At 39.1% G+C, this 22,455-nt stretch overlaps 2 protein-coding genes and 1 long non-coding RNA gene across 5 annotated transcripts in view; 2 read left to right on the top strand and 1 right to left on the bottom strand.

Annotated features, from left to right (window-relative positions):
* Window positions 1–22,455, bottom strand: part of LOC138056787 (uncharacterized) — a 58,831-nt gene that overhangs the window by 21,844 nt on the left and 14,532 nt on the right. The window lies entirely within an intron of this gene.
* On the top strand, window positions 697–5,992 carry LOC138057796 (uncharacterized). The gene is made up of 2 exons (XR_011133717.1): window positions 697–822; window positions 4,554–5,992. It is a non-coding gene; the product is annotated as an uncharacterized lncRNA (long non-coding RNA).
* LOC138056786 (sonic hedgehog protein-like) overlaps window positions 10,161–22,455 on the top strand; it is a 38,545-nt gene continuing 26,250 nt past the window's right edge. The window contains exons 1-2 of one of the 3 annotated variants that reach the window (XM_068902677.1): window positions 10,161–10,286; window positions 14,243–14,357. The gene's annotated coding sequence lies outside the window, so the exon portion shown is untranslated. Of the gene's footprint in view, window positions 10,287–14,242; window positions 14,358–15,566; window positions 15,725–19,148; window positions 19,193–22,455 lie in introns of those variants that run through there. The other 2 variants (XM_068902679.1, XM_068902678.1) reach the window with 2 other exon arrangements.

Genomic DNA, 22,455 nt, shown 5'->3' with positions numbered 1-22,455 from the left:
GATGTTGACACTATTTTCCGGCCGCCAGATGTGCACCAACATGGCGTTTTCATACTGGGCTCTGTAAATTTCTGCGAAACATTTCGACGAATATCTGAAGTTTGGGGAAACGCACAGGCCTAAAACTTGGAGAAGTGTCTTCTTCATTTATTTTTTATAACATCACGAATTCTTGACTTTTTCCACCAGATGGTTTTCGATTTATTTTTTTATTGCGTGACAGTGAAAACGATCTATTGGGCAGTTCAAGAAGGAAATCAACCGCGCACTTGAAACATTCGATTCTCACTCGGCAATCTTGTAAATCAGTTTTTTATAGTTATTTTAATTTTTACATACGGATGTAAGTAAAATACTATTGTCATCACTGAAGATTTTTAACCGAGTTTAAATAAAGAACTACTACTACTACGATTTCGGCGAGTTATTGTTCCACGTGTTAGTAGTGACTATTTAAAAAAATGGGCAATGTTGGGGATCAACAAACATACAAATCGAGCGGGTTGTAACACAACACCGTTCTTGTCAAGGTGCTAGCCCTGAGCTTGGAACACTGAGCTTGAAACACTGAGCTTGGGTGCGGTTTAGTCACCTGAGCGAACCTAGCCTGCATAACAGGCGTTTTATGAGCCAAGCGGGGCGAACGCGATATTGAACCGGGAGAATGTTTATCCCCATTCTCCCGTCGGCTATTCGGATCGCTTGCATGACTAAAGCGGGCTGTAAATAGATGTCCGTTTAAAGATCCTACGTTGGACTCTGTTGTCCTTGAGTTGTCCTCTCGCCAGATGTCCAAATAATTATCGTTTGGTTTTATATAAGGTAAGGTGACATTGGCTTACGTTAACAACATCTTCCCGTCGTCGAAAGTGACTTACACAACTTTGTGCATTGAAAATTGACTAAACGTCTGATCACGTACAGTCTCGAGTCAAGCCATCGGAAAATTCAGCAGGTTTTAATATTCACATAAATATTTCTATGTGTTCAAAAACTGCCATCAACAGATGAGAAATTAGTTTTTTTGTATATCACAAAATACTTACTTTATCAGCATCCCGGATCAGCATAAGCAACCACAGGCTCCCCAAGCTGAAAATACGTGGTGTATGCAACAGTTTGTGTATATAGAGAATTGTATGGGAAAATCATCGATCGTAAAAAAATTGTGTAAATAACTATCTCATTTGAAATAAAGTTTTCCTACCTCAAATGTGTGACCAACTTGTCTCTTTTGGCGAGTTTCGAGCCATTCTGACGACGTTTAGTTAAGTCATCCGGAAGGCCGTTGCTGAAATAATGGGAAGGCCGGTGACTCCATCCATCGCTGGCCAGACCTCACTCCACAAATCGTTTTCTCCTCAACAGGAAAAGTCCCGAATCGCAATAAAAACAACAGTTCCATAAAGCCCAATAAATTTCACTCCAAATACGTGTGTTTCGGCGGCCGAAAGACTCGTGAAGAACGAAAACTTTGCCTTAAAATTCACCTCTTCGGCTTTCCTGAGAGGCTTGTGACCGGGTAGTCAACAACGGAAACTCGCAAGATGGTTTCAGCCTCAACTCTGATTGGTCCATTTGAATTTGACCGCATGCTGTCAACACGACCGTTGTTGACTGCCCAGTACTCACAAGTCAACAACGGTCGTGTTGCCAGCGCGCGGTCAAATTCAAATGGACCAATCAGAGTTGAGGCTGAAACCATCTTGCGAGTTTCCGTTGTTGACTACCCGGTCACAAGCCTCTCAGGAAAGCCGAAGAGGTGAATTTTAAGGCAAAGTTTTCGTTCTTCACGAGTCTTTCGGCCGCCGAAACACACGTATTTGGAGTGAAATTTATTGGGCTTTATGGAACTGTTGTTTTTATTGCGATTCGGGACTTTTCCTGTTGAGGAGAAAACGATTTGTGGAGTGAGGTCTGGCCAGCGATGGATGGAGTCACCGGCCTTCCCATTATTTCAGCAACGGCCTTCCGGATGACTTCACTAAACGGCGTCAGAATGGCTCGAAACTCGCCAAAAGAGACAAGTTGGTCACACATTTGAGGTAGGAAAACTTTATTTCAAATGAGATAGTTATTTACACAATTTTTTTACGATCGATGATTTTCCCATACAATTCTCTATATACACAAACTGTTGCATACACCACGTATTTTCAGCTTGGGGAGCCTGTGAAGCAACATGCGAGTTTAACCAAATGCAAGATTTATAGGATGAAATTGAATCATTAAGAACTTGAAGATCTGTACGATGACGACGTAAACGACGTCACCTCAAGTGTTTCGCGATTACTCCATCTCGTTCGGGTAAAGTATTCTAAATATAAATGGTACGAGCGGTTTCAAAGTGAAAGTAGAAAATAAGCGATACACATTTGTATCTCCTCGCGTTGTCATTAAAACCTCAAATTCAGTTACATGTATTTCACGTCGTTGATATGCAGAGTACAGCAAAAATATGAGCTAAAATACGTTATTCAGCAGTTAAGCGCTCAAAACAACATAATTAAGATGGACTTAACTTCTAAAAGAAGTGCAGAAAAGGAAAGAATGATATCAGAGAAAACATGGCTAAACTTCAAAATACCCCGCCACTTATTTGCATTTCATTGAATAAGAATAGATCGTTTTCACTGTCACGCAATAAAAAAATAAATCGAAAACCATCCAGTGGAAAAAGTCAAGAATTCGTGATGTTGTAGAAGATAAATGAAGAAGACACTTCTCCGAGTTTTAGGCCTGTACGTTTCCCCAAACTTCAGATATTCGTCGAAATGTTTCGCAGAAATTTATAGAGCCCAGTATGAAAACGCCATGTTGGTGCACATCTGTGGTGCACCAATATGGCGGCCGGAAAGTAATGTCAACATCTGTTACTTACTTTGGCTATCTAGGCGAGTGATCATCTGTACTGAACAGACAGCTATTTACCTAAGCACTTTTCCTAATGCTTTAAATTCTAAAAAGGCTCAAAACCATGAGATAAATATATATTTCTCAATAAACTCGATCGTCGCCTCGTGTCACGCACCGCTAAACTCAGAAATTCAAAATGCTCTGGTTTCCAACAAAGCACGCTATTGAGCTTCAAAATTGCAAATGGATACAAATTTACCGCCTCTTATGCCTGATGAGGATAAAAACTTTCGTGGTCTTTTAGTTTTGGATTTTAGAAAATGATGACGTCACGTGAAAACGATCTGTAGGGTCTCGTTCTTTCAAAAGATGCCGCATAGGGGAAACAATAGTGGTTAGCTATGGCGGGGTATTCTGAAGTTGCTCGAAAACATTATACATTCAAAGGCAATTTCAAAGGCAATGAAATTGCTTTCTGTGATGCGAGAGCTATGCCGGCAATTAAAATTGCAGCAAATGCATGCTGGATGGCATATCATTCAAGCCTAAATTTTTCTGGCTTTCCTTTCATTACTTTTTAAGTATGTTCGGAAGTGCGGTGATACAAACATCTTTAAAAAAAGGTCAAAGATGTTAATTGCTGTCACGTCAGAACATTGCATGCTTGAAATGTCTGCCCCAGTCATTCTCCGATTATAGGACAATATTATTAGTACAGGTTTTTTTTTTTTGTGGCCACCATATGATGATGATGATTGTAACAATTTGGTGCCATTTCTTTTTTAGTCAAGCACATGCTTACCATGCAATGTAAGGACATAAATCTGTTGAAGGATAAACAGTTAACTGTTTTGTACTTTGGTCATGATATTGCCCTGTCAACATTTATGTTGTTGCCACTGATCGCCATGTTGGTATTACCAATTTGATGTCTCTGGTGTTTGGCACTTGTCCAAGAGTATAATTTAAAAAAGTTATGAAGAAAGGAAATTGCAGTGACTTGTTTGCTTGGATTAAGCAAATATTAAATCATCTTTGGTGGTGTGCAGAAATGTGTAATGGAGACAAGGATCAGTAGCGGGAGAAGACAAGTGGATATCCATAGTCCACCACACTGCTAACATCCACTCCTGGAACTTAGCAGACTTTTATTATCAATGTGCCCACCCACCTATCCCTCCCAATACAGTTAGAAAAAAGAGGTGGCTACAACTTGGCTTCCCAGCTCATGAGACACTCAAGCAGGTTATCTTTGACAAAACAAGTAGGGATTACGTTTTTGCAAACGTTGGTCGTGTAGCACTTATATTTGAACAGACTTAACTGATTAGAGTGTAATGTGAAGTGCTAGTTCTCTACACCATATTTGAGCGTTAGCCCTACTGATGGAAATGGGCCCACACAAATACGGAAGTTGCTATGGCAACACAGCAATGGAGTAATTTTGTTGCGTATAATAAATGAAAAAAACTTTTAATAACCTGCTTGTACATTTCGTGATTGACGTGCCCGAGTGATGTTTTGAAAGTTCTCAAAATGCTCATGGCTCGTGCAATTTTGATAAATTGTGTTCCTTCGATTTCTTATACTTATAATTTGATCTTCATAATTAATCCAATCATTTGTGGCTTCTTTGCAACAGATTATAGTGCATGTAAACATTAAAAAGTTACTTTTTTGTTTCATGTTTTTGTTAGGACACATTCAGAAGATGCCAGCTCTCACTTTGGGGCTTTTAAGGTCAAGACATAAAATATACCATGGAATAAAAAACTTAATGAAATGCATTTGCGTGATAGCCATTGTCATCTATATTGGATTCAACTCCAGAAACTATGCAACTTACACTGGCAATGACCCTTGGGGTGTAAAACCGAAGTGTTACAACTCCAAAAGCCATACTGCCCGCCTTGTTAGACTTGCCAACATAACTCATTCTGTTTTGGACAGTATAGAAATCGACCATTGGCTAGTCTACGGATCCCTCTGGGGACCTCTGAGGGGAATTCAAGGCCCTCTTCCCTGGGATCACGATGTCGACTTTGGGATTTGTGGCGAAGGAAAATTCAGCAAGATATCACTAACAGAATTCAAGTCTAGGTTTATAGCAGCAGGATTGGGAGTTGCAGATAGATATAAAATGACCGGAGCCTTTACCGTCGGGGGTAGTATCGACATCTTTGTTTTCTATGATTACCGTGGCAACCTATGGCGAGGAGGATACGAACCTTGGATTTTTTTCGTGAACTATTGGCTTTATCACTCGTTTCCCACCAAACTTGTGCAGCCACCTCTCTCCAAAGTAAGATTTGGCACGTTTGATGCTCCTTTTCCTCAAGATGGAATGGAGATGGTTAAACATTTGTATCCGTTTAGCTGGTGGAAAATTGTAACACCGCCGGATTGTGAAGATTATTACAGAATAGATATAGATCAAAATAATTTGACAATTATAAGAAAAAAGAAAAAACAGACTAAGGAAAAGGACGAACAGTAGGATGTTTATTATTATATGGTTTATTCGACATTAGGAGAACGCGATTTCTAATCTTAGGTATCCTCTGCATAGGATGAGCTTATTATTATTGTTATGATGTCATCACCTCATCGCTTCAAACTTTCTATTTTCAGCCACATTCCACAAGCCTCAAATACCGATATTAATACGTGCTTTACATATAAAATGCATCGTCTCCATAGCATCTCGGCTCGTGCAGTGAGTTTTTCCCAACGAACGCACATCATAATCGATTATTACTCCTAGGTTTATGTCTCCTTAAGTGGTGAATGGTCAGCATTCCATTAAATATGAGAATACATTACGATTCATATGGCCTCTATGAAAGCCGTTATCTCCATGGTCTCCCATCCCGATATCGACCCCACCCGACGGTGATTAACCATCCTGTCACATGAGTCACAGTACTAGGCGCTTATTGGATACATACTCGTAGGCTCAAACATTGATCCTACAATTGTTTCTTTCCAAAACGATTGCCAAACGTACTTCAATAATCCGAGATTACTACTACTAGTAATAAGAAAATATATATCATACAGCCAGTGTGTAATCCAAAATAGGATGATTTAATCAAACAATATTTAAATGATAATAAATGAAGTAAATTTTTTGATGCGATGCAATAACCGAATCTATACAGACTGAAAAAAACCCACAGGGCAGAGATTGCGGCACCCTGCAAGCAGAGTCTCTCTAAAACTCACCAGAGGGCGAGCAAGAGAGGCTCTGCAGAAATCGTGGCAAGCCTTTCAAGTTTTTCTGGGCTACTCACTCTGGTCAAACAGGTTTACGCAGCGCGTGCATCATATTTTTGACAAAGCGAAGGTCAAAATCGAGCCTTCAGTACGAAAATCAATATGTCGTCACGAGTGCGATCGAGACTTGAGGAAGACTTAACTTGGCCTGGGTTTGAAACTGACTCCTTGCAAAGGCTTACACATACTGATAAAGACCTGACACGATTTCTGTAGAGTCCTTTCTTTCTCGTCCAGTTAAGAAGGGCTCTGCTGGCAGGGTGAGATTGCGGTTAACGTCAGGTCATGTGTTAGTTTCGTGGCAGCCAAATGACCCAGTTTTTAAAAGAACCGTTGCCAGAATTAAATTGCAAAGCAGCTATAAAATGAGATTCAGGGAGCATTCTTCCCTTGATTTCCTATTGATTTGGGTCATGGACTACATGATTGAAAAATACTAAATTCGGAAAATCTTGTCAGGGTTTTGCCACGTACAAAAAGGGTCCAATTAAAAAAATTGAACTTCATTTTCGCTTTCAAGTGGATGAGAAATGTACATCTTGATTGCACAGTTAGCGTAATGATCCAAGAAACTGGGCTAACAAATCTTTATCGATTCAAAAGTTTTTCCTAACTTTCAATAGGGCTGCAGGGAAATATATAAGGTAATTTTTAAACTTGTCGGTGGTCGAAGAAAAGAAAGTAAGTGACAAAACGCGAGTTTCTTTGTTTGAATATAGTGGATGGCAATTCAACAATAATATATTGAATTGTGGGGCATAGAAGTCATAAAATTTCATTTGTCAGACACAAATTACCATCAAGTTAGTAGCCGATTTACAGAAACAGATTTCTGATTTGAAGAAAGTCGTGTGTAGTTACATGTTCCGAAAGACGACGAGAAGTACAACCCTCACTTTATACTTGCCCTCACACACTGAATTTACCTAACGGATGCAATTGAGCAGGTTAAGAACCTTCTCATGGAGGAATATGCCATTTCCGAGTTCACGTCTGTCTCCTCTTCAAAGCGAGTCTAAGTGCAAAGTTTTTGTGATGGTAAATACTTTCTACTTGATATGAATGAAACTAATTTTCATAAGAAAAACGTCGCACTTTGACTCGCTTTGAAGAGAAGGCAGGCATGAACTCGGAAATGGCCTATTAACACCACTTCGTTTTAAGTTAGAAGATATGATTGCCATCTGTAATGAACTGAAAACATCAGTTAACTTTCTCTCAAACAAGTACTAGAATTTCTTGTCGCAAAACCAGCAAAGAGACCAGGAGATTCAAAACCGTGAGAAAACTGCAATAAGTACTGCATGCATGGACATAGCTACTTTCAAGAACGACCTTGCAAGGCTGCAGAAAAACGAGCTATAGACGCCAGCCTTCAGGCTGAGGAACTAAGACAATATTTGGGAAGAAACTGCTTGGAGATATTAGGCATCAAGGAGATGAACAGTGTTCTGTCGCAGCCATTGTTGGGTTAATTGCGAAGACAATCAATGTTCCAGTCAGTGAGCAGGATATTTCTATCATATACCACATTACAACGCTAATGCTCCACCAAAAATAATTGTAAAGTTTACCCGTTGAAGTGTAAGGAACACGTTCTATTTCAACCGGAAAAATCTGGCTGACAATAAGGTAAGCGATCTCGAGTTTCCAGACCACGTGTCTCCGATCTAATGCTAACATTTTTATCTCCGAATCCCTTACACTCTACAAAAAAAAAAATTTTTGGAGACGTCGACAAAGAAAAAAAACGATTAAAATGAAAGTTAATATGGACCTCCAATGACACTATTTTTATCAAGAAAGCTAAAAATGCTCCTGTATTTGCCTTTGATATAGGAGACGATCATGCCAAGTTCGAGATGAACTCCCAAATACCGGCCAATCAGTTTGTCTACACCTCCGGGGTAAGCAAGATTAATTTGAAGAAATGTATATTTGAAGTGCGGGTTACAGACGAAAGATGCAGGTGATTCTCGCACTCGTTTCGTTTTCCCATTTCAGACCACGTGGTGTTCTCTAAAGAACAATTTCTTTCAATCGTCATCGTATATGAACGTGCTTATGTACGAGTAACTTATGAAAAAAACAAAAGGAAAATTCCCCAAAGAACATCACGTGGTCTGAAATGGGGAAGCAAAACGTTCAGGCTGAAGATGTTGAAGCATGGTTAGCGCTAATCAGCGTTAAATACCACTGGAAACCTATAGGTTTTGATACCTCTTAACCAACGGTTAGCGCTAATCAGGCTTCCAGCAACCGGTCCCTGAAAAATTCAGGAGGCTTCAAAGAGATTCGAACCCATGACCTCTGCGAAGCTGGTGCAATGCTTTACCAACTAAGTTATAGTTATAAAGCCAGCCAGTTGGCAGGGTATGAATTACTTGCCTTTGAAAGCAGGTCACTTTGCTGGACTCATGTATTCCCGCTAAAAAGAAAATATTAAAAAATATATAGGCCATTTCCGAGTTCGTGTCTGCCTCCTTTTCAAAGCGAGTCTACGTGCAAAGTTTTTGTTATGAAAATTAGTTTTCATTCATATGTTAAGTAGAACTAACTACCATCACAACAACTTCGCACTTAGACTCGCTTTGAAGAAGAGGCGGACATGAACTCTGAAATGGCCAATTGAGAGATTTCTTTTATTCATCAGTCCTTTCACGGGCTTAACTCATCTAGTGACCTTTCATACAAATAGGAAACAAACCAATTCAATTATTCTTATTTTAAACTTCGAAATTTTTACAACTTTCTTTTTGTGCTCCTTACAAAGCATTAAAAAAATTACAATAGTATGTCTCAGGCAATGAATTTCTGTCCATCACTTTTTTTCCCTACTGCAGTTGGTAAAACGTGGTCCAACATTTGCTAATGTTTTCGTCGCGAAGAATTGAACCAATATACCAATTACTTCAATTTTTTCGATAAAAGCAAAAATCTGGAGGTTTCCCTTACATTACCTCCGACCGCAAAAATTATGCGTTTAACCACTAGTTGAGTACTAAAAAGTGTTTACACTTCTGACTATAGCTTATGCTCGTGGTTTTGTGCGCTGACACTGAGACAGTCGCGGCGTTTTTACAAGCCGTGCCAATACTTAAAAATATTTTTTAAACAAATCCGTTTTGAATTTCTTAGCAATGATCGGCTTACGCTCCAAGCAAAATGAAAGGGGTTTTTTAAGACACGAAAAAGGCTGGCTGGAAAAAGAACTTTCGTTTGTAGCCAATGGATCATTTAACAGGGAAAGACACAAGAAGTACAAAACGTCATGTACATTGTTCGGAACATATTTTTACCAGTTAACTTGTTCGGAATCAACTGCACCATCATCATTTTCCAGCAGACTAACAAATTTCCTCAACACTGGAGATAGAAACCATTTCTCAATCAAAATTAGATGAAGTGATTGACTCTGTTTTCACATGGCATTTTCAAGATATCGAGTGTACGGATTCTGTAACTTTATTTTTGTTCAGAATAATAAGGGATAAGTCAGTTTATCGAACAGGTTCGTAGTCCAGCCAAAAGGAAGCTTAACCAGAATTTTAGGGACTCATACAATCAACCGAGTCATATTGCAATCGTACCTGATAGATAGATATGTTGCAGGGGGCGCTAAAATGATATGTTTTGCTACAATAATCTGCTTTAACTTGCCAATACTTGTTTACTAAAAATGGTAACGAATCTTTGCCCGCCCAAGTTGGGTTTCAGTTCAAGTCTCTAGGTCAGTAATACGACATTATGGCGGCAAAGTTAACGGAAATTTCCCGATCGCTGTATCACGTTAATTCTAAAGAGATATTTTTAAAATTTTGTTCATTTTCCTGAGAGACTTAAAATTAGAGATTTACAATTTTTTTCACATATGCACTTCACGTATTTGATTCATACCAAAACGTCTCGCCCATTTGGAATTACAACTTGAAAGTTTTATGTTGGCTTATGGCCTGATATCCGTCGCTAAGTGCATTCTATTTTTGATATTACGATTTGCGCGCAAGTTCTTCCTTTTTCCACTATAAAAGCTCCAGTGCCATCTGTCCTCAGGAAGGAAGTCGAAGCTTCACTTTCCCGAGGCTGCGGGGCACGTAACTAAAGACACAGACTAACGTAACTGTTTCACTATTTGTCTCGGAAAAACGTCAGAGGTATGCTTTAATGTTAGGGAAAAAATTGATTTTTGAGAAAGTTTACCCTGAGCCAAATGTGAGCTAATAATTGCTTCGTGCTTTAGCGCTCGTATATTGGGTTCAGCGATGTATATCGTAAATTTGGAGAGTGCGGCAGCATGAGAAAACTGAGCTAGACGAGAGTTCCTCGAAACGCAAGTTGAGAGAAACGCAGTCCAGCTTCTGAGGGCTCTCCCAGCATCTTCATGTCTTTATGCACTTAACTTGATGTAAAGGAAAGATAAATAGTTGAATTTATTGTTTCCCAACCTTTCCAATGCATTTTGTAAAAGAAAAAGAAGAGACCTTTACGTTTTCTTGTGATGTCAGTGTGCGCAATACAGTGGTGAAGTACTCTTTTGGGTACTGAGCTTTTACTGCGTGAATTAGTCTTATCATTTCATAAAACGTAAGAATATTTTGACAAAATATCTAAGGGAAGCAGGCAATCGTATGATGTTACTTGAAGAGTAATTTAGATCATGATCGATGGTTATTTAGCTCAGCGATGAGCGAAAAAGGTCGGTTTTGGTTATTTAGGACAGGAAAAAACCCACACACTGTTCCCAAGTATGGAGCATGGTGTTCCCAATATTTTTGTCAGGCCTAAGGTGACGATGCACCTCTGTGTGGAATGCGATTCTCAAACTTGCTAGGATAAAATGAAGCACAGGACCTACTGCATTTTTGGGCGGGGAAAGATTTGTTACTATTTTTAGGAAACAAGATTTGGCAAGTTAAAGCATATTAGTGTAGGTCGATCTAAAGGCATGTTTAATTGTGTGCGAGATGGTTTTTGAAGTGGTCTTACTGAGTCACTTGATCTAATATGTTGGCTGAAATCACCGAATAAAGTTAATTAAACGTTCGAACGATTTCTACCCTATAAGGCCGCCTTTTTGGTTTGCTTTCGAATTAAATTAGTCGAGTCTCTGAAATACTGGAATGGTAACGGGGTTCACTTACAAACTGTCTCGAATTGAGTAATTTGAGATTACTGATACGCAATTTAATCTGAAATTTCCCGATCGCTATATCACCATGGTTAATTCTAAGGAGATTTTTTGTTCATTTTCCACAGGGAAATTAAGGCTTTGTGTTTTGCAGAGAAAACGTAAATCAGAGATTCGCAATCAGTTTTGCCAAATATATAGTACTTTATTCATACCAAATCGTATCGCACATTTGAAATTACAACTTGAGAGTTTTATGTTGGCTTGTGACCTGATATCTGTCGCTAAATGTATTCTCTTTTAACATTCCAATTAGCACGCAAGTTCAGACTTTCTTTTTCTCCTATAAAAGCTTGAGTGTCATTGTGTGCACGGGAAGGAAGTCGAAGCTTCACTTGCCGGAGGCTGGCACGTAACTAATTAATCGCCTCAGCCATTGAAATAGCGAAAGCCAGTCCAATTAATAATTAATTAATAAATCCTTTGGAATTCAAATTTTTGCACATGTATTAGCAGATCGTTGCTGCTGATCGGATGAATGAACTTTCAAGCAGTACCGTACTCAGACTTTGTCAAGACTTGTGGTGATCAACAATCGGAGTCCGAGATACCCGTTGGTAATCGTCCAACCCTTTAATCCACTATGCATTTTAACGTGAGTCTTCGTCCTAACTCCGATCGTCACCAGGGGCCCGTTTCTCGAAAGTCCCGAAAACTTTGCGGGCCCGAAAAGCCATCTCTTAAATTGCCAACCGCTTGTTTTGGAAAGCTGATCTTTTAACATGTTTTCAAGGTAACAAAAAGAAAATTAACTGTGAAGTTTGACAGATTAAATGCTCTCCGTTCTTGAGTTACAAAGGGAATTGTGACACCCGAAAATGGACCGTAAAGTTTCGGGACTTTAGAGAAACGGCCCCCTGGAGAGAACGATTCATTCAGTGTAAAATTTCAAGTATTCATCATAGACTCACCGACGGTTGCAATATGTTATTTTCTTGCGATGTTATCGAAAGGAGGATATCGAGTCAGTGCCATCTGACTTACGCTTCGTCAACTCTGTTTCAAGTAGGATTGCGGATTAGGAAATCAAGTCTAGCCTTTTTTAATAGCCAACTTAGACCGTTCATCGACTTGCTCACTCGTTTGCAAAATCGGCTATACCAGGTCATTAAAGTCTCAGAAGAAACTATTTAACACTCAAGAAATAAAGGAATGATAACCAATGAGACTCTTAAGCTTCGGCATAAATTCCAACCGCAAATTGAGTTAATGACAGACCGTCATATTTGACGTTCCAAATGTTCTTTTCACTGAAATAGTCACAAAACACACGAGTGTTTATCGATCTCTCAAATTGAACGCTTCATCACTCAAATGTCAGCAAAGGAAGAGAGATATCATCAACGTGAGACCACTGAACTAAACTGCCGTGACTTCATATTGAAGTTTAGAAATTGTATAGTTTCATGGATACAGTATCAATTTTGGAATGAAGCCACAAGGTGATTTATCATGAGCAATTCGGGCAAATTATCCTTATCTATCTTAATTATGACCTCTACAAATCTGACACATGTCTATCATGAATTTCCTTAGTTGAGGCCGAAAACAAGAACTAAAATGATAGTAGCATAATTGCGCGCTCGAGACTGGGTGTCGCAAGTGAAAACCGGAAGACCCCAAAACTGGATGAGTGAAAATTGCTGCAGACACTAGTCCTTAAAAGTTACCGTTGAGGCACATAGTCATTAAAGAATATTGGGGAGAGTCAGGCCATGTTAGATCAAAGCGATTTGCGCCGTCAACGTTATCGTCCAAACTGTGAAAGCCGTCCAAATTGTTGCTACTTCTGTCAAAAATGCCCCAAAGCACAACAAACATCTGTAGTAGAGTATTTCATATTGGATTTATAAGCTATAGACAGACTATTTCGGAAACCTGCACATAGAATAGCGAATGAAATTCCGCAACATTGTCGACCGCGAATTAAAGAGAAAAATTCAATGTCAGCGCGTTTCTTGTTAAGATGATCTGATAGGGATTTAGCATGGCGTTTACGTGAAACAGCATGGCAGGCCAGGGGGGGGGGGGTACTCCCTTATATGGGCTATATAGGTAGGTGCGGCCCCAAAGGGTAGGGATTTTCAGCCGTTTTGGTCATAACTAGGGGATCGATTTTGGCCAATTTTCCGCCATTTTGCTGATTTTAACTCGTCTCCTTCCTCTTTTGAGACTGAAGTTACTTGATACCTGTTGGTAGCTAACAAGCAAGAAACGAGCTGCTGTAATATCAAACAAGTTTCTTCCATTTTTGGCAAAACGAATTGAAAACGCAAAGTTTGTCCTGAACGCGATGCTAAATCTCTGTCATGTCGAAAAGAGAAGTGGATTAGGAAAGAAAAGAAAACGAGTGCGTTTTTAACGGACAGAACCAGCTAAATGTTTAGATTTGTTACTGTTGTCATAAAGGGACAAAAATGAATTTAGCACTCAAAAAACGTACTTGATACGCTTAATTCAAGGCTTATGACACCTTGAGGAAACGTCTGGTGGTAGAGGATATTGCAAGTATGTCTCAGATTTGTTTAAAAGAAAGACTTCTTCCATTTGAACGATCCATAGCATAAAATTCTGAATGCTGCATATCATGTACTTCTTGCTAGACATAGATCACCATCACCACCCAAGAATTTGTTGGCATTTAAAAACGACATTAGCAACCTGAGCAAGAGCAGAAATTGATGTGCAATATTCGACCTGGTTAGAATTATGATACATGGATACTCCAAAAAAAAAAGGGGACTGGATGAATAAAGAATAAAATTCGTATCGCCGGAATCTGTGACCGTGCATATGCGTGCATGTGGGTATTACGAAAGATAACAATTTTGCAAATTAGCTCGTATGTTACGCTTCTGTGAAAGGTACCGCCAATGTTGGCTTATATCACGCATTTGACAGCTCCTCTTACATGCATTTCAGTGTGACGCGCGCGCGGTCAGAGGTTTACCGCCACCGATCAGCACAAAGGACTTAGCCGGGACAGTTGACTGAGTGCGTTGCATTTGCTTGGTATGGAGAACGCATACTGTCTTAGGTAAGAAATTTTTAATACTGTCCTTACACCAAACATAATGCCTCTTGTAACTAACCGACGACAGAGCTGCATTTGCAAACGAGTTGCGTGTAGGAATTTTGTGGACGTTTCTTACCTATTGCAAGTAAACCCCATCATAACGAACTCGTTAAAGAGGAAATACACCGTTGCAAAACAATACCTCGAATAATTAATACCACTTACCTAGCCAAATGCCATCCACGTTACATTTAATGACCAAAGTAGAGGAAAAGTTTTGGCACTTGCGATCGCAAAATTTCTTTTGAAACCGCTGAGGAAAAGTGGGAATGTTGTTACTTGCCGTCATTATCACACTATCAGCGTTGGTGTTTGTGTACATAAAACATGATTTCCGGTAAAAAACTATCTTAGGCAACATCTAAACTACAGTACCTACTCGGTTCTGACTTAAGCCTGAGTACACACCTACCTACACTCCGTACCCCATATCAACAATAGCTTTGTTGTTGCCGTTTTTTCTCCACTCAAAAGTCCCGCATAGGTATGGAGGAGAGGACAGAAAATCACATTTCACATTGCGTCGATCATTCGAATCTGACTAACTGATTTTTCGAGAGATTCCTAAGTGGATGAGCAAACATCTTATCAGAAAAACAATGATTTCATATCATTCCTGCTTTTGCGAAAACTGTTTTGTCGCTGATAAGCAATATGCCTGTTTGGTGTAGATTAAGATCCATTGTGTCCGCCGCGCCTAACCTCGCGTGAAACTTTTTCATCTTCAGCATTTCCTTTCTTTCCTCAGATTTTTTCATGAATTTTGTCAATACTTTTTATCTTTCAGCGTAGCTCACATTCCTTAAACAAAATGACGTGATAGTTATCTAAGTTATCGCTGCGAATAAATTGGATCTGTGAAAATCCTTTTGAAAAATCCACCAAAAGAATATTGAGGCTCTAATTATCTGTATTGCGATAGTGATATGGGATGTATTTGAAGGGGTTGAAAACTTGCTTGCCTAATTCGGAGATACGCAACTGATTCTCCACGGAAGGTTTGAGATGTTTTCCAGATTAGCATGAGAGAAAGTCTTGTAGCGTTGGTTTCCCAGGCCACATTATCTAGACTGAGAGAATTTAAGGAGGATCTTAATTTTGTCTGAAGGATTAAGCACACACTCGACTTCACAAGAGAAAAATCTCACAGTCTCACGCAAGCACTCTGTCTTTTACAAAACGTTTAAACGTGTTAATTGTAGCCACGCGTCTGAATCGGAAAGACCCCTTCAAGCGTTCCACAGCCAATTTTCTCAAGGCTTTTCTCACTGTTCGGACGGACTGGTGTGAAGCAAACCGCGTAACAGAGCGGAAAACGATGATGAAATGTAAGTTTAGGCGAATTTCTGCGCACACTTTCTCTTTTGGTCGGAACAAAATGATTAGTAAGTGGCAAGAAATCCATAGACGCATTGGTGAATTGCCAGTTAAATTAGACCGACAGTGGGAATGCAATATAAGGTGCGATAGCGATAAGACTAAGTGACGTTTTTTGAATAGGACGTACTCGTCTTTGACAAGATATAATAGTTTTCGCTTTGCTTAACTTTTTGACCATCGTGGGAAAATCACCTCTCCTTTGGCACTGACAAAACGATAATCTTTTGTCTTTCTTCTATCTATATCTTGGGAGGGGAATTCTAACAGAGAGATATCGCCTGACATGACATATACTTCACTCCGGGCAGATAACTGGGTTAATTCTGACCGACTAGCTGGAGGTTTAATATGGCCCCTCAGTGACTTGCGCTGTTTTGACTACCGTGAAACACTTTTTTTACAACTATCCAAAACTCGTTTAGAAACATTAAGCTAAAACTATGACATACAATTAAAACAATCAAAGCGAATCTGTTTCTTAGCTTATCTATGAGGCAATCTGTAGTGCTGAGCTATTGGGTTGTCTTGCTTATATGAAGCAGATTTGCTCCAAATAACTTTTCTTTACGTAGATTTAGAGATGAAATTAGTGGGCTGTTTATTTTGTTTCCATACTCTCTCCCGCGAAGTTTCAAAAAACTCTTGAATTTATTGACCCCGTATTCTTCATCATTTACGCGTTAAACGAAAACAGAATGTCCAAATATTTAACGGAAATGCTTGTTTCGAAGTGGGACATGTGTATGCCTTGATAAAGGCAATATGACTACAAATCGAGAGTTATCACTCTGACCTCTTTAACTAGATCTAACCGTTCCGAATTGATATCCATCGGTATATCTGTCCAGCTTTCGCTCAAATTTAATTTATTCCCCTAAATATTTATCTCAAATAGATATTGTCCAGCATTGCTAGTCGCAGAGTGACGTGAGGTTTATTGATCGACTGATAGGCATCGACAAAACAAAGATGGAAGAGCTGACGGCGATATGCAAAAATTTGCTTCAGTTTCAATGTTAAACACACATTCACTTGAAATCTTTAAGGTTGTTGAAATTCTTCCTCCGGCCTGTCCGATAACCCAATTTTCGACTTGTTTTCATAGCCCTGATTTTGCTAATTTTGACCGTGAATTGTCCCCAAAGGAATTTAAAAATTATACATCATTTATGAAGGGTGATAATGGTTCCTTATGCAATCGCAAATGTTCAGCCTACAGTTAAGTCTGATTTACGAGCTGACAGTTATCTGACTTTAATACCCAGACCGGCGATGGGCATTCTGACATTTACAATTACACCCCGTTGCGCATTGTGTCTGATAAACCATTTTTCGACTTGTTTTCATAGCCCTGATTTTGCTAATTTTGACCTTGAATTGTCCCTAAAGGAATTTAAAAGTTATACATCATTTATGAAGAGTGAAAATGGTTCCTTATGTAATCATAAATGTGCATCCAGCAGTTAAGTCTGATTTACGAGCAAACAATTATCTGACTCTAATACCCAGACCGGCGACGGGCATTCTGACATTTACAGTTACACCCGTTGCAAACTACAACATTAAAATTATTCTGTTTTGTACTGCGAGAAGCTTGCATTGTCAGATTCCTGGACAGATGAAGCAAGTCTAACATGTAGTACGTTTTTCTGAAAGACACCTTATGATGACCACTTGTCCCAAACAAAGATCGACTTTCACACTTGAAACAATCTCTTAGCTCAGTTGTTCTTAGCTCTGTTGTTTTTGAACTGAAACACGATAATTTTCTTCTCAAGCATAACTCCTTTCCACGTGCATACAATAAATGCGCTCCTTTTCTCACCGAGAGGCAGCAAGCAAAAGAGCCTAGGGTTCCTTTATTTTTTGGGTTTGTTTCTTAAAACCGTGAAGCTTTCAAAGCTGGATTACTTCAATCACATTTGCTCAAGTTCCATCCGTTTCTCATAGGCTTTTCCTAACATCTTTGGCCTTCAGTGGAACGTAAGCCCACTGAGGGAAGCCCGTCGCAAAGCGGTTGTGAGGGCGATGGCTTTTAAGTTGCCCCTAAAATCATTGGTTTCTGGAATACCATTGAAAGAGGCTATTTAAGGGCGTCAATTTTGTGAGATTTTCAAGAATTAAACGAGGTTGGTTTTTTTTCCTCCAAGGACACCGCCCCTAAATTCAAAAAAAGGTTTGCGCGGTGTTTAGATTTTTTATCGTATCGCGCGTAGACAGATCGCGCAAGTTTCAACGAATATCAGTTTACCACCCCCGGACCGAATGTTTATCGCAGTGTTTATTATTGAACCTGAAATTGCACCTGCAACCCTCCTGGAACTTTCTCAAGAAACAAGCAACACTGAAAAAGTTAAAAAAAAACGCCTCCTTGTTCTTTTTCTTTAATTTGTTTTCCTCTAAACTTTAAATATTTGTACGCTAAAACGTTCTTAAAAGACAAGAGAATCCGAATAAATTTATGGTCCAAACCTAACGGTGTTAATGATGTAGCGTGTTTTTCATCCTTCGCACACTGTACATGACAGCAATTTAGAAAAATTGCCTCTTAGTTTTTGTGGTCTTTATTACGGTGCGTGGAGAGCGATCTTGCTGAAAGTACAGCTAATGAGCACCACTTTTCAACGTCCGTGTATGCAACATTGATGACGCACGATCAGTAAATCTGCTTGGGGGTAATCTTTGACATAACAACATTAACACGTGATCATTCGTTTCAATCCTGTTCTTCCTCTGATTTTCGAAAGTTCTGGAGTAGAACTTTTTGAACAGAACGTCTGACACTTGGTGTAATAAGTAAGGAAAACCCTGATAATTACAATCCTTTCTCAAGACATTCCAACTTCGGTATCTATGTAATCTCTGGTTTTGTGTGGCAGGATGATTCTATCTGCACCAGGTTATACGATCCTTCAAGAAACGGTATTTTTGCAAAAAGCGTTTACCATAACCATATACTACTTATTACGCGCGATATTACTCCGACCTTTTTCAAATCTAACTGTTTGCTTTTCTCAATCTATGCGCTTTTTGTAGTGGAGATATTAGGAAAATAACACACACAGCGGTGATAAACATTGTATTCCAACGCATTTTTATAAAACTTGACGTTTCGTATGCTAGTCAACACACATTTTCAAAAGTGACCGTTACAATTTTTAAAAAACTATATATATATTGTAACGATCACTTTTGAAAATGTGTGTTGACTAGCATACGAAACGTCAAGTTTTATAAAAATGCGTTGGAATACAATGTTTATCACCGCTGTTTGTGTTATTTTCCTAATGAAGCTACGATGGCCTAAGAACAAGAGTTTAGTGGAGATATATTTCGTATATTCTTCTTTTCCAGTCGTGTTTCATTTAATCAGGAAGGAAATGCAAAAATGTTGCAAAATATTAGCCCATCAGAAGGTGAGAAGATAAGGTAGAGTAAAAAATATACCAATATACCAAGTGTAGCTCCTGGTGATCGCAATTCAGACCGCAGTGTTCAAAGGTCAAAATAAAGAATCAAATGTTCCGTGGTCCAAGTACTGTACCAGGATAACGAGTCGTTCGATACTAATAAGCCACGATAAACCAGGTTAATTCAAGGTTTATTCCATGGATTTTGCGGGCCTTAACGTCAAACTAAAATACAAACAACAAAAAAACGAAGCCTTAGGGGTGGAGGCTAAAACACGTGTAACATAAATAGCCTGTCTAAAAGATCTATAATAAACAGAAAGGGAAAACAAAATACAAAACATCTTACCGACTATCCTCCTATGCACTCGAATCGACGGAACAAATCTAAAGGGTGTATCGCAACGCAAATCAAAATACTGTGTAGTAAGAGATCCCAAATCACACACAAAGATGGGGGTATCCGGAAATCGATTGTAACTTGAGCAACGAAATAAGAAACCAAAATGAACTGAGCTAAATTATTATTCGACTAACAGTAACACCAAGTCTGCTGTATTTCAAAACCAAGAATGAGATAGTCATACAAAGCATAGTGTGTCGGAGCAAGTGATGCTGAGAAAGACAACCACACCAACTTGTCTATCAATATACAACGCAATACATTTTGCGATGATACAAACTTATTGGCCATTAATCCACTTGAATTGACTACAGCCTTTTTCTTAAATCCGTTGCTGAAATATAAAGGGCTTGTTTGTATTTATTCCGCTCTTCCTAGCTTGGTTCTAGGGTGTTTCCAGGTTCACAAATACTGTGGAACCTATTTAGAAGCCACTCGTTGCGCGGAATGCTGGAGTGCAAGGGCCCGTAGGGGGGGGGGGGGGAGACTCGATATATCCCTGGGTGGGGAGGTGCGACGAGGCCCCTCATACCCTGACCCTGTTTAAGACAAATATCGCTGATTTTCCTACCATATTTAAGACAGAATTCCGATCTTTTATACTCTTTTGAAGACATTTAACCCAGTTTAAGACAAAAATTGATAAATCGATACCCTGATTAAGACAAAAAATGATAAATTCGATACACTGTTCAAGACAACAATCCCGAAAAACATTAAGCCCTTATAAGGGAGTCCCCCCCCCCCCCCCCCGGGTGCAAGGGCAAGTGATTTGTGGCCGAAAATCGAGCTAAAGATGGATGTCGCGAGTAAAACCAATACTATTTTGTTAAACGGTGGATACCACTTAAGAGAACTATGGCTATTTACACTTTCTCCGCCAAGAATGATCAACTAAGGCGAGTTAATTGAAAGCAAAATTATTGCTAATCTGTGTTGACTCATGATGACAACATGTTTGTATAAGTATTACACGTAACCCAGGATTAGTTCTCAATACCGCAACAACAAAAAATAATACCATCCTTAAAATTGTTATCTTACTCCTTAATCTTCTGTGACAGGAAGATCTTCTTTGCATTTCTCAGTTGAAATTGTAAAACTGTGATTCAACCGCGAGGCACCGATGCGATCAGTGAGAATTTTGCACGTTAATTGCCTTTGCCCGTGAAGGTGATAAATCACCAATTCACCTGGGTGTAGCGAAAAATAACCCTTGACGTCGACTTTAGCAAGTTGGTTTCGAAAGCGAGTTCTAATTCAAGCTTTCTTTTTCTTTTGCTAAGCGCCTCTATTAAAATGCCTAGTGATTATCCTTCCACTATGTTTATGAAATAATCGCATTACAGTAGGGAGATCATTTTTACAATTATCACCTGGGACCGTCATTTGTAAACCACATCAAAATAGGCAAACAATCTCATAGTATTTAAGTGCAAGGTTCAGTTTGTTAATGAACAAAGACGAATTAAAAACAAACAACCGCTCAAAATACCTCTTAACGAAAATCTGTGGTATATCAATGGCTACGTTGTTTAGCTCGAGGCCGCCTTCCGGCACGCCCATTTGAATTTCAAGTACGTGTCTTTGTCTTCCCCGTACCGTCTATAGTGTTACACTTCCGAGAAGTTTAATTCCGTGAAAAAGGTCGTTGATGCAAGTGTTTCCCTTGTAAATTTGAAGGGAACCAAAAATGTTAGTTCTGGTACAAAAATGCATGAAGTACGATTCATCAATGTGGTGTTACTTGTGTTTCCCATGCCACAGCAAACTGGTATTGATTGTTACTCTGTACCATAATTAAATGACATGCACCATCAGGAAGAAAGCAATGGAATTTATCCTGCATGGGTTATCTACAAGAACAAATTCACCGAGTTAAGAGCTCTAGATACATGTATAATGTGGCACGTCTTACGGTCGAACGATAGTAAATGTGGTATATTCAATTTCTGACCTACAGTATCGGTATTGACTGTTGCGATAATCACCTCACTGGGCATTCTCATTTTACTCTAATCAAATTCACTTAGCATTTATAAACTTTTTCAGTAGTTGTTGTCTCCTGGCTGTATCATTACAATTCCAACCTCAGCCAAATATTTGAAATCACTTAATTCAAATAAACGATTCGAAGTCCTTTTGCTACGTGTATGTTTTAAGATAAATAGTATTAAAATCTGTAATCACAAGCAGCTATCTAGCAGAATCCTAGAACACAGTGGAATACCATTATGACAAAGATAACAACAGGCTGAAGTCCAGTATATAAAAATCTGTACAGATATAGACTTCTTTTGTGTATGATTGAGTATACCTGGGGCAAACATACTGACATTTAGTTCATTAAATGGGCGGAGGAGTATTAGCATGACATGTGCAGAGATATAAAGCTAAGCCTCCCAATGGTCAATCCCCTACTCAGAAGACATGATTCTTTAGGTCAACATGTACACCAAATAGCAAGTGCCAGAGCTCTGGTCGGTGTCATTGGGTCCTGCCACAAGGAAACCGCAAAATTTCGCTAAAACATACCAAGAACTCAAATATGCTAAACTTGAAATCCACTCGCTTTTTTGAAAACGAAAGAAAAGAGACAAAAGGTAAATTGCTCACAACCATATGAAATGGGAATGTTAAATTGCATATATTAATTAGAGAGTTGCAAGCGCATTTTGTACATCTCCAGCCATTACTAAAAACAATTTGAATTGTACATTATTCACATGTCCAAAACGTAATGCGGACGAATGCATTTTTTAAAAAAACAAGACCACGGAAACTGCTGCCAAGCCAATTCATCAATAGGAAGTATTTTCGAGAAATACTTCATATACTTAATCCCGATCCTTTGCGCATGCATACT

Source organism: Montipora capricornis, chromosome 7 (assembly GCF_036669925.1).
Source record: "Montipora capricornis isolate CH-2021 chromosome 7, ASM3666992v2, whole genome shotgun sequence".
Classification (NCBI taxonomy): domain Eukaryota; kingdom Metazoa; phylum Cnidaria; class Anthozoa; order Scleractinia; family Acroporidae; genus Montipora; species Montipora capricornis.
Note: the sequence above shows the minus strand (reverse complement) of the source record. Positions and strands in the feature narration are given on the sequence as shown.